The following is a 12,836-nucleotide window of genomic DNA, read 5'->3' on the forward strand; positions in this document are numbered from 1 at the left end:
TTGAGCTGCACCTGCCTCCACTTTAGAGCTGGTCAGAAAGTGGTGATGATTTTTCACAACATTTGGAAATTGTTAACATTCTGCAGACAAACCCATTCAGAATTTTTATCAACATTTGCTGGTTTTCATTTTGCAAATTTCAGGTTTTTTCCTACCGCTGGTCAGAAAATGGGTTTATTTTTCTGCCGAAAATTTAGAGGTTTCATCCAAAAAAAAAAAAAAAAAAGGTTTTGGCTTGATGAAAAGGAAATTTTCCGAGGAAAGCAGACACAGTGGGTGACGATTTTGTTGAAAGCTCAAGTTTCCACTGAAAAACAGCTACAACCAAAAATGTTCATTAAGCCCATGTTTTTCCCCCTTTTCCACCCTTTTTTCCATTTTCCTAGTAAAAGTGATTGAAAAGGGGAAAGAAAGAGGGGGAGGAAGGGGGGCAAATGGAATCCAAGCATCAACAAAAATTCAGTTGTGGTTTTGTAAAAATTATTGAAAATTTTTAAAAATAAATCCTTTTTTTACTGAAAAATCCCCATTTTTCAAACAGCCATTTTTCAACAACAAAAAATTCACTGAAAACTGCCAGCCAGCTCTCCCTGGCATGTCGCATAGTCAGAAGCGTGAATCAGGCATGTGGCCCAAGGTGCAGCTACCCAAGGAAGACTGATAAGCGTTTTCCGGCACAGGTGCAGCTGCAATGGTGCGACCAATGACAGAACCTGTAACGTAGGCAGGATGCAAGCAGTAAGATAATATAGTGGTAAAAACACCTGTGTCCTGTCAACACTACAGCCTCCATGTCGATAGCACCGGAGCAGCCACCCCAATGCTTACACATTTTCTTAGGCCGGCTGTGATTAAAAGGTGTATCTCCCCATTATGGCAGACCAAGGCAGATTTCTCACCTACTGGCAATTTTAGGTTAACAAATTGGTTTAAAAAGAAAAAGGAATTGAAAAACTCAGGGCTAAGATCTGCCCTTAGCTGCACCTGTGCAACCCCGCTGAGATCTAGCGGCGTGTCTGGGGGGGAAACGAAAAGCCTTGGGAGCTAGAAAGATGTAACCAACTTTTTAGCCTCTGTACAGCTAAGACTCATCAGAAGTTCCCAAAGGCTGCCGTTTGTCTCACTGTTTCCTTGTGTAACCCACACACCTTCTGGGTGTGGCACTTGTAATGCCAACAGATCTTGGTTTTAGGCGGGCGGGATCGAACCATGGACCTCTGTGCATGAACCTCTACCGCATAAGCTAAAAGCCAACTGCCTGTTAGCTAAGGTTGTAGAGCAGACTCATTTAACTCTCTCTCTAAGCCGTCTCGGTGCCCCTAGATGGGACAGAACACCACACCCAGGAGGTGTGTGGGTTACATTTGTACTCCACTGTCCGCCTGTTGTATCCCCCTGTTGTCTCTTATCTTATGCTTAGATTGGAAGCTCCTTGGGACAGAGGCTGTATTTTTGTTCTGTGTTTGTACAGCACCTAGCACAATCGGGCTCTGGTTCATGCCTGGGCTCCTAGGGGCTACCACAACACAACCCTTCAATACCAGTAACGTCCCAGGTGCTTTTTCAGCCATCAGCTCCTCTGTGATCAGAACAGGATTCTCCCCCCTTTCCCCATCCCTCCCGCCAGCACCTACCTGGTTCCTAGTTAAAAACAACCACTGGTCTTTTAAGCTGCATTTCTCGGTTTCATGGCAATGCTGGCTAATCTAACAGTAAAAAGCTCTGCCATTATTTGGCTCTGAGACTTGGGAGTCTGCCCAGCTCTGACACACACACACACACACACACACACACACACACACACACACACACACACGTGCTCCTTTCTCCAGAGTGAGAGCAATGCCTCTCCTCCTCCCCTAGTCAGTCAGGGAGGGCTGGAACTTCAGGGAAAGAGTTACACCTACTGCAACATTCTCGCTAGCTGCTTTCAACCTGTGCTGCAGGGATTTCAGCCAGCAAAATCTCCTCTTGCCGGAACTTCTCTGAGCGTCTCCACTTCACAGCCACCATGGATCTCTTGCAGCTTGTGGGGTGCTGCACAGTGACCGAGGACTCGGCTGAGGGGGCAGCCAGACGATAAATTTCAGGAGAGGTCTTTCCTGCTGCAACAGGTAAGAGCACGCTGCTCGCTGCCTTTGCAAACTCAAAATGACTCAGGGAGCCCTGTGCAGCATGGTCTGGGGGGAAGCCCAGGGAGGATGGACAGATCTAGGATTGTCAGGGGCGACTTCATGAAACCGTGCTTGTATGTGAGTAAATAGATTTAACCACAAGCAGCCCAAGCCTAAAGATATATACTTTTAGCAAAAAAAAACCCCAACCCAACCAACAACTTTTTGTTATTCTTTCCCTTGCTCTTGTCAGTCCTAGTATGAGGAACTGTGAACTGGGCTAGGTGTACGATGTTTGCATGTGTTGCCCCGGGTTCGAGCAGGGCAGTAGCCTTTTCAGTTAATTCCTGTAAACTTTCCCAAGAGTTCGGGGCAGACCGTCACATCCGGTGAATGGACTCCGTACAGCAGCTCAGATTGAATCCCCCAGGGAATGCAAGCGAAATGAACATGATTTATCAATGCATTGTGTGCAGGCTGTTTTTACGCCAGGCTTTTCCTTACTATTTCCCTGTTACGCTACCACGAGGGCCAGCTCAATTGTACAGAAGGAGCCCTAGTGTAGGCAAGGCACTGGCATTTTTACTACCCGGACAGCTAACCGCACTCAGAGTGAATCTAGACAGCAAGGTGGTGAAGACGCCAGGGCCCCTCGCACCTTGCCTACCCTGGCGCTCCCACCTCTGTTGCTGATAGGGCTGCAAAGGTGGGAAATTAAGGGAAAAGCTCAGCGGAAGCAAGGCCTCGGTGTTTGCTCGGCATTCACGTGGGCGTGGGCACATATAATGTGTGTGTGTGTTTTTGTGTCAATGCATGTATGAATCTTTGGGCATGTATGCAGCCCTGATAGCAATCGCCATCTACATCCCTTCATAAACGCAGCTCAATGAACATGCAGCTGCTCTTTCCCCAGCACACATGTTGCACGGCAGAAAGGGGAAAGAAGAGAAAAAGGGGCACGCGGGCACTTGCAGCATGGAGATAATCTATGAAAGCCCTTAGCAGCAGCAGCAGCAATCAGGTAATTAACCTCCTGAGGGAATTAAAAGCAGACCAGGTGGAATGCAAGAATCCATAAGGACAAAGATCACCTCTCCAATGACATCTGTTGCTTGGGATAGTTAGAAAAACCCTGGAGCTTTCTTCTAAAAAAAAATGCTATCATGTTAACAAAAGTTTGAAAACTCTTTATTTTTCCGTGATTCTACCAATTCACAGGCTGATGGGCACTGGCACATACACCTGTGCAAGCCCTGGAGCTGCTGCCAGGACTGTAGGTTAGCTCATACTTATCTGGGCCGAAAATGGTTACAAGTGGCATTGGGTCTGAGGTGGGAAGGGGAAGGTGCCTGCACAGGTAGTATGGATGCTTCATGGTCCCAGCGGCATCATTTGCAGTTTGCCGTTTAGAAGCCTCACTTCTCCCAGCCACTCAGAGATCCAGGAACCTTCCATGCTGCAGAGGGGAAGATGTCCGGGTGACTGGGCTGTCCAGATTGCGAGCTAGCGAGGCAAGTCCCGCTGCGAGGTCGAGACTGAAAAGCAAACACTTTGTATCCCACCTTTGAGGAAAGTTGGGCAGTCTCAGCATTTAGTGATGCTGAAATCATTTGACTTCTTGTTGTGCTACCTTATCACCTCTTAATATCCAGCACTATCTGGCTTATCTGAAGTAGTTCAGGGACATCAGACTTTGAGATAAATGAAGTTGGGGGTAATTGGGGGATTTATTGTGTAAGAGAACCAGTTTAGGATTTTATTCTGTAGTTATGTCTTGAGCTATATACTGCCCTTGTTTGCATCACCTACACACGCACACAACCCCCTCTTATAATCCGGAACATTTTTTTTAAAATGCACCCAAACTTCACTCTCTGCAGGGGCCATTCTTTTCTGAAGCACTTCCCACTTGCTAATATTTTTACTCTGAGTGAGCTTTAAAGAGGAAGCTTTTGCAGAAGCTGCCGGGTCTCCTGGCCCTTTAAAGAAATAAGCATCACTCTTATGGGGGGGAAAAGGGAGGAACTAACTCACACCTGGAATCAAACATCTATTAGAAACCAATTCATGTTGCATTATGCTCGTTGGACAACAGCTCTTGGCTCCAGTGCAAGTCACGCAGGATCATCGTGCCAGCCCGTTGCAACCAAAATGGTATTTTTGTTGTGAGCATGTGTTTATTTGTGTTCACCCCTGTGCATATGTGGTATGTGTGTGTCTGTGCATATATCAGTGGCTATTTGTAAGTCTCCACCAGTGCAAACGCATAATAGGATTAAGAAGCATCAGACCTTTTTGGAAAAGCCAGTGCCCCATTGTCCTGTTAGAAGTCTGATTAGCTGAACAAGCAGTTTGTCCTCTCTGTTGCGGTCTTCCTTGGCAGGCGGGCAGGTTTGTTGCAAAGAAACTTTCCTTCCTGGTTCTTGGAAGAAAGAGCTGGGTGGTGTTTGAAGAGAGCAGAGCAGAGTGTGGGGTATTTTTAGGAAGCAGAAAGGTTTGTAGCTAGGGACTGATCATGGTTTAGATAGAAACTGCAAATAAATTCTTTAGGTAGAGACACTGTTGATATAGTATGTATGTCATACTTACCGGGTAGGCAGAGCTATTGCTATATAAGATACTTATATCTATTATTAAGCAACAGGTCGATGTAGAGAGAATGTGAATAGATATCTACTACTCCATATCGATCTCCTCTGGATAAATATTGTAGGTAGATGGCGACACTTTAAAAGCGTATCTTCAGTAGACGGTATATAGAGAGAAGTCCCGAGTTGATAAGATCTCATTGAGACAAAGTGTGACTGTGACAACAGCCCACTGTGACTACCTGCAAACATACCTGTCTCTACGGTTAGCTTGCTCTCCCCACCACATTTGTCACCGATCACACACTGTCACATACCCAGATGGTGAGCTCTCTGGGGCAGGCACTGTCTGGGTTATTTGCTTGTACAGCATCTAGAAATACACCTCTACCCCGATATAACGCGACCTGATATAACATGAATTCGGATATAATGTGGTAAAGCGGTGCTCTGGTGGGGCGGGGCTGCGCACTCCGGCGGATCAAAGGTTTCACCTATAACGTGGTAAGATTTTTTGGCTCCCGAGGACAGCGTTCTATCGGGGTAGAGGTGTAACTAGTGAGAACGATAGTATTACAGCGCTGCTTAGGGAGACAATCTCCCTGCATTTACTAACAGCGTGCAGGACTGGTCTTTTTATAGGCTATCTGGGCAGCTATTCCATTGGCTGAAACATCTGCCCTGTGGAATTTTACAGCGCACATTTCTGTAGAACAGCTCCCCAGAGATCTGCCCGTGAACCTTTTGCAGTGTGCAGCTGAATTTGTTGACTCATCCCCATCACCCTACTTTATACACACACTCTGAACGCAAGGAAGCGTCTGGAAGGACCAGTGCAGAGGACTCAACGCTGCTGTAGACCGAGCAGAAAATTGGCTTGATGGGGCACGTGTGCCCTGGGACCAGAACTAACAACCAGCAGGTGAATTGGGTTGCTGAGAAAGAAAGTCGGCAACGGAGATGGGTCATATAAATTATATCAATCAAATGATATCCCTGGGAGAGAATCGGAATTCTCCTGTGAGTCTGTTTGGGATAGAGAGGCTGGGAAGGGAGCGTAAGTGCTAGCAGGATGTCTACACGGCAATCGGGAGGTGCAAATACAGCACATACAACGCATACCTGAGCTAGCTGTGATCGGGCTAGCAGCGTAGCTGTGGCGGCATGGGCTAGCCCCCTTAGTGCATGCTGGGGGTCCTTGGAGGGACTACTCCGACCGCTCTCCATGCCACCCCCTACCCTTGCTGCCACGACTAACCTGCTACCCTGCTTGGTCAAAGCTAGCTCAGGTACACCTCTACCCCGATATAACGCAACCCGATATAACACGAATTCGGATATAACGTGGTAAAGCAGTGCTCCGGGGGGGCGGAGCTGCACACGCCGGTGGATCAAACCAAGTTCGATATAATGCGATTTCACCTATAACCCGGTAAGATTTTTTGGTTCCTGAGGACAGCGTTCTATCAAGGTAGAGGTGTATGTCCACACACGCTGCTGTCACACCTCCCAACTGCAGCGCAGATAGACATACCCTGGGTTCCAGAGCCCTTTTCTGGGGCCAGTCCTGCAGGCAGATGGGAGCTCTGTGCATAGGCGGTTGGCAGGAGTGACTCCCAAAAGATTCTGGACAAGTGGCTTTTAAATAAAAATAAATATGAAATGACGTGTTAGCAGCCGGAGCAAAGAGAGACAATGATTGATCCAAAAGGAGTTCTCTCCCGGCATGAGACTTGCAGGGGCTCACTACCTCCTCCTACTGCTTTGTCTTGGCTTGGTTTGAATTTGTGGCTCTTTGTGGCTGAGGTGCAGGCAGTACCTAGGAAATTGCCAGGGACAGGCAGGCGGAAGCCCGCCCACATCTAAAGGCCCCACCCCTTCCCCCAGCCCAAGGGAAGGAGCCACTGGACCCAGGCGTCAAAAGAGTTTGGGGACAACAAATGATAAAACAGGAATGGGAGTGAGCTCACAGGGTCAAAAGCAAGGATCCCGAGTGGGACACCGAGCAGAGAACCCCGGACCGCGCTCACTGCTCCTCGAAGGCATCCAGGGAGCCAGTGGATGTGGCCCAAAGGAATCTGCCCAGAGACACGACCCAAGGGAAGATTGAAAGCAGGCCCCACAGGCGCAGAGCACCTCCCCATTCAGCTTCCTTCTCCTGGTGTGGTGGACAGCCGCCTTGGAGGGGGCTGATGAGAAGGTCTCGTGACTTTGTGGGACCATGGATGGAGTGTGCAAGGAGCAGGAGGTGCAGGGAGAAGTGGCGCCAGAACCTGAGGAGAAGGTTCTGTAGGAGCCGGAAAAGGGGCTGCAGCCTGGTGCACTTGAGATCGACGTGCGCCAGGGCCTCCCTCACGCCACAGAAGGGGCAAGTGTCGGGGAGGGGGGGTGAGAGGTACAGGCAGTATTTGTTGGAGCAGAGCGGATGTTGTGGGTGAGTTGGTGCTGCGCGTCAGAAACGGAGAATCCTGAAAATCAGACTTTCCAGCCCTTGCCAAAACTAGGAGTACTCTCAATGTCCCAGCGCAATGGGATTTCCATCCCGTCCTGTTACTGGCTGTTCCGCAGCCAAACCTCTTTCACTCCCCCAGAGTGTTCCCTAATATTCAGCCTGCCCGTTGCCTTTCTGAATTTCTTCCCGTGCCTCCTAGTTATACCCAAGTGCACTGTACTCAATCACTCCTCCCCACGCTTGGTATTTATATGCTGCATGTAGGAATAGGTTCCCATGTCTAGGGGCGGTCATCATTTGGCCGCGCTATACCACAGTTAGTTCAGTGACTTCTTCCATATTCCAAAGCCGTTCACATTGCCCATCTCCAAAACCGCATTCCAGGGTCTCTATCTTTTGGGCAATGACTGACCCCAATACTCCAGGTGCGGTCCCACGGGAGCCATAAAGAGCCACCCTGCTCCCTGCCGGAATAAAGTTATTACTCGCCTCCCTCTGCGAGCTTGCTTTCCAGGCAGGCTCTCTCTCAAGCTCCCGTGGTTGCTGTCCTCAGCATCACCCATTCGAGGTGGCACCTCGCAGGCACTCCCACTCCTCCCATGCTGCGCCGCGGTATCTAACTGCTGGGATAGGAAGGATCACTGCCTCTGGAACCCAGTAGAACACGGGATAGGTTGCAAAAGCTGCCGATTGCCGAATGGGATCAGTGAAGAGGAGGAGCTGGGAGATGAAGGAAATCTGGCCTCTAGGAGGGAGAGAGAGCAAGCAGGAAGGGGTTTAGACTAACACACCTGCCCACCGATGTATGTGGCACAGACTCGGGTGCCTTGTTGCGTTCACCTCCTACTCAAAACCAGGTGGAATCCCTGGGAGTAACACCACACAGCGCGGCTGCTGATGCTGGCCAGTGTTCAGTAGCCCAACCGCAGAGTCTCTACTGCATGGGGAGGCTCCTGCCCTCCTTGCCCTGTGATCGGTGTCAAGACTGGCCGGCTAGACCTAGGCTGGTTGCTCTGTGGGGTCTGAGTCACTCCCTCTTGCTGGCTGGGCTGGAAGAAGCTGGAAAGGCCGCAGAGGGGCCAGGTCACTTAATTGCTTGATGCCTCCATTTCCCTGTCTGTGAAATGGGGACAATGATGTTCACCCTCCTCCAAGGGGGGTTGTGAGACATAGCGTTTATGAAGTGCTCTGAAGGCCTCATGAGAATGGAACCAGATCAGTGCCAAGCTGCATTACAAGTATTAACCTGGGCTGATGTTGCTGACGTTCACCGACCCTCCCAGCGATACTCCAAGCTCAAGCCTCCTGACCTTCCCCTGTGGTTAGCAGACCAGCTCACAGAGGGGTATAGAAACAGTGACATCTCTGCAGGCAATCATCTTCTATCTACTCTAGGCATGTATACAGCCCTCGATGCCAGGGCCGGGGCAATGCCCTGTTGCTGGTGATCTTCTCGGTCTCTTTCCTTAGCTGGTTTGATAGCTCAGTGGTTTAAGCATTGGCCTGTTAAACCCACGGTGGTGAGTTCAATCCTTGAGGGGGCCATTTAGGGATCTGGGGCAAAAATCCATCTGGGGATTGGTCCTGCTTTGAGCAGCAGGTTGGACTAGATGATCTCCTAAGGTCCCTTCCAACCCTGACATTCTATGATTTAAAGGGATGCTGTCCAGTCAAGTCTGCCCCCAAACACACTTTCACATCACATACAGCATTACCAACCCCAAATGTTCAAAAATCATGAGTCAGCCCCCCACAAAAATCACAAGATTTTAAATCATGAGATTTTAAAAATAATAAAACTGGGGCTCTTTTTATTTGTCTTCTGGCGGTGTCGTGCTTAGGGTTTGCCTTTTCAAGTTTTACTTCACAACTATGAGGGCTGGAAACATTCTTTTCTTTTAAAAATGAAAACAGAGATTCACATGAATCCAGGAGCTGGTGCTTTAAGAAAAGCCCCTAATATCAGGAGACGACATTCATGCTAAAATCATTTGAGTTGGCAACACTGACACCTAAGACTAATAGAAATGGTTCCATCACATTGTTTTTATTTTTTAAAGTCCAGTGGAACCCTGTATTAAACAGCAACAAGCTGCCTCTTTAGCCCTGGTAATGCAAAGGTGGCAGGATTATGCTAATACATGAGCACACGGCAGTGAAACTGACTAGAAACTATCTAGCTACAAGATCAAATTGACCAGCCTTTTTAACATTGACCAAGCAGAGAAAATGGCAAATGGTAAACAAACGGCATGAATCGTGAAAAGCCAATAAGATTTTTTTTCAAGAGGGTTCAGTGTCAATCAAAAGTGTTATTAGTGACATGGATAAATGTCCTCTTTAAAAATATATATACTTTTTAATCCTACATTTTCTATATTGAACAACAGTAATTATTTTCTGGTTGATTTCATTTTGCAATGTTTAGCCCTAACTGAATTTCTCATGCTGGGTTCCTCCTGTTCAGGTACATACTGAGCTAGGAGAAGGTGCATTCCTGGAGTCCTTCCCCCCTCGGGCTTGGCTCCCACCTTGCTAAATAATTTGCTCCCTTAGCTCTGTCCCGTCTTCCTTTGTGACCCTTGCACTTTAGAACCACAATAAAACTGACCCTGTCATTTGTAATTTGAGCAGCTACAGGGCTTCCCCCCCCCCCCTTACAACCTTTGGCGAAGAGGTAGGCATGTGTCTACCTGTTTGTCCTGTGAGAAGTATTCTGGCTGGGCTTTGTGCAAAGTTTTAAACAGGTGAGTGGGAAATGAAGGGGAGGAGCAGGGCAGGGAATATATGACGCAGGGTGGGTAGATGTCCTGCAAGAAATAAAAAGGGGGGTGGTACCGAGAATGGGAATCCCAAATCCAGTCTTTCCTCCAGGTCTCATGGAAAAAGGGCATTTCTAGGAGCAGAGTTCAGGTTGTATGCAGAGTGCATTTCTAGGAGCAGAGTGCTTGTGTGTGATTTTACCCCCATAGACAACTTTTGCCACAGCCGGGTGTACAGCCCAGGTCACAGTATTCTTGTTTCAGAGTAGCAGCCGTGTTAGTCTGTATCCGCAAAAAGAAGAACAGGAGTACTTGTGGCACCTTAGAGACTAACAAATTTATTTGAGCATAAGCTTTCGTGGACTACAGCCTACTTCTTCTTGTGTCACTTCTTGAGTCACTGCTCCGAAAGACATGGAAGGGATTTGTTTTTCTTGCTTCCTATAGAAAATAACCTGCCGAAAAGCTTGTCCATTTTGAATATTAACATTTAATAGAGAATAATGTCACTCCTATAGAATCCTATAGGGTAATCGAATCACAGAAAGGATTTCATTCTCTATTAATCTATAGGCAAAACCCAGACCCTATACAGGATGCTACACCTAAATCATGATTCAGGAACCCTGAACTAGGCAGCAGAAACCTTAGAGTTATGTACTGCCCCTCACCTTAAAGCCTCTTCTCCCTTAATGCCCTACTCCCTCACCAGGCCAGTGCCATACACCCTGCACACGATTTCCTGTTTATTGTGATATTAAATTCAGTTTATTTTACACCCTTCACCTACACAGCCTAATCTGTAGGGTTTCAAAGTCATAGAAACCTACTAGAGTTCTGCAGAGCTTTACTGGTTCCACTGCTGTAAAATTCTATCGGCCTTTTCCTAAAGGGCTTTCCCCTCATCCCCTGAGTCCTAGGATAGGCCATAACGGACCAGTTTTGCTCCCATGGGCAATTCATTTTCCCCAGCTTTCTGCCTGAGCTTTGTCACGGCTTTCTTAGGTGTTCTGGTTCCATCTCTGACCCGTTTTTCTTGTGAGCTTAGTCCCTGTGAAAGGTATCAGGTAAACAGTTCCAGGGACAGAAGTCATGCCCGAGCAGCAGCAGTGTTGTGGAATCAATCCTTTTGCTGCTCCTCGCATGTGATCTGTAAAAACCTGACCTGTGGGAGTGAGAGGGTAATCCCAGCTGTGAGCACACTGACCTCTGCTGACATTAGGGTGCCAACAATGGTGGTGGTTCTTCAAATGTGGACACTGACCTGTCCACTGGGACCTGGTGACTGGGGAGCCACCAGATTCATTGCACGTAAGAACCTACCAAACAGAGATCTGAGTGGAGGCATCTTGAGGATTTTAAAGCTAGATTCTGAGATAGTTAAGGTTTTTTTGCGTTCAGATTTGTTTAAAAATATCTGCTGCTTCCTATGCCTGAAGTTTAGCCCCAATGTACCGAACCCTAGAACACCCAGTCTCTTCACAACAGAACATTTCTTTTAAGAAGGAGGAAGTGAACTTTAACAGACATGCAGCACATCATATCTTAAGGAGCACCAAACTCTATTCTATTCCATGCTCCTCTCTGCAGTAGCTGAGCACCATCCAGTGAACCAACATGACTACACATCTGTCACCTGTTGGCTTTCACATCCTCTTTTCCTAGTCCCACCTACCAAAAGAAAAAAAAAAGATCTCCAGCTAGTGCCACTTCATACGCTCTGAGGAGATCTTTACTGCCTGAATTATATGAAAGCTTTGTAAAAGAAACAGCGTCCTCCCAGGATGTTTCTGATTCCTTTCCCTTCCATCACATTACCTAAGTAAAGAATGACCTCACACTTGGAAGCTCCAGGTGCTGGCTTCCAGAAACCATCTGACTGAACCTACCAATGTGGCTAAAGCCTAAACCTAAAGCCTACACAGCAGTGAGGAACTCAAAGTACTGTGCCACACCTGAATGGAGAACAGAATAAATAGAAACTGCATTGAGTCATCTCCTTGCACTGGAAAGTAAGAGCTCTAGTGCAAGGGAAAGGATGGCCCCATATCACTTCACTGGAAGAGGCTGGGTTTTTTAATAACACTGACACCATCCGCTCTTTAAACTCTATGTGTCTCCTTACTCCTGCCCACGGATAAACCAAAAGACAACCTGAGGGTGTGACTAGGTTAGGGAAATAAGAGCACAGCAGTGTTATTCACGCTATGATTTTCCTGCATGCTCAGCTTCAGAGCTTCCCCTTTTGGAGAAGTCTGATCAAATTTAATAAGGAAGACACCAATGGGTGCCATCGATATTTAGTAGGGGTTATAGAATCTGCAAACCTATTGAATTTGACACGGGATGTTCTCCTTTCTTTAGACTTTTAAAGTCACCCAGTAGAAGAGAGAGGATTCTCCATTCAATTCTATAGAATGGTTAAAAATAACCCCAGAAAGATTACTGTTTTCTATTAAATTCTATAGGGCTTTGTCCCAAATGAACCTTAGCTCAGTAGTTCTCACAGTGTGGTCCTTGTAATCTGCAGAAAGGAATTTTCAGGAATAAGCAGTGGGAGCGTGGAGTGTTGGAAAGGCCGGTGGGTCCATGAGCAGCTCTCTTAGGAAGTGGTCAGCAGAACAAAAATGTTAGAGAACCTCTGGCTTCAGTGACTGGGCTTCCCTTGGGCCCACATGTGGGAGAGTTTGAAAACAGGGATTATTGTCCACTCACAAAATGAAAAGGGGGAAAAATCTATAGGAATTTCATTGCTATTTCAGGAGAGCAGGAAGGGAAGGGAACATTCTAGTATTGGCTAAGTGCAAAATTCTGCTGTCACATTTGCAAACACAGCTTCTATTGACTTGAATGGGAATTGCACAAACACACACGCGGGGTTAGAATTCGGCCATAGTTATGTATGTAAAAATAATATCAG

At 47.4% G+C, this 12,836-nt stretch overlaps 1 protein-coding gene across 1 annotated transcript in view; it reads left to right on the forward strand.

Moving 5' to 3' along the window:
* The first annotated feature begins 1,959 nt into the window (after positions 1-1,959).
* FAT2 (FAT atypical cadherin 2) overlaps positions 1,960-12,836 on the forward strand; it is an 80,489-nt gene continuing 69,612 nt past the window's right edge. The window contains exon 1 of the mRNA XM_054038565.1: positions 1,960-2,114. The gene's annotated coding sequence lies outside the window, so the exon portion shown is untranslated. The remainder of the gene's footprint in view (positions 2,115-12,836) is intronic.

The sequence above is a fragment of the Malaclemys terrapin genome, chromosome 8 (genome assembly GCF_027887155.1).
Source record: "Malaclemys terrapin pileata isolate rMalTer1 chromosome 8, rMalTer1.hap1, whole genome shotgun sequence".
NCBI lineage: Eukaryota > Metazoa > Chordata > Testudines > Emydidae > Malaclemys > Malaclemys terrapin.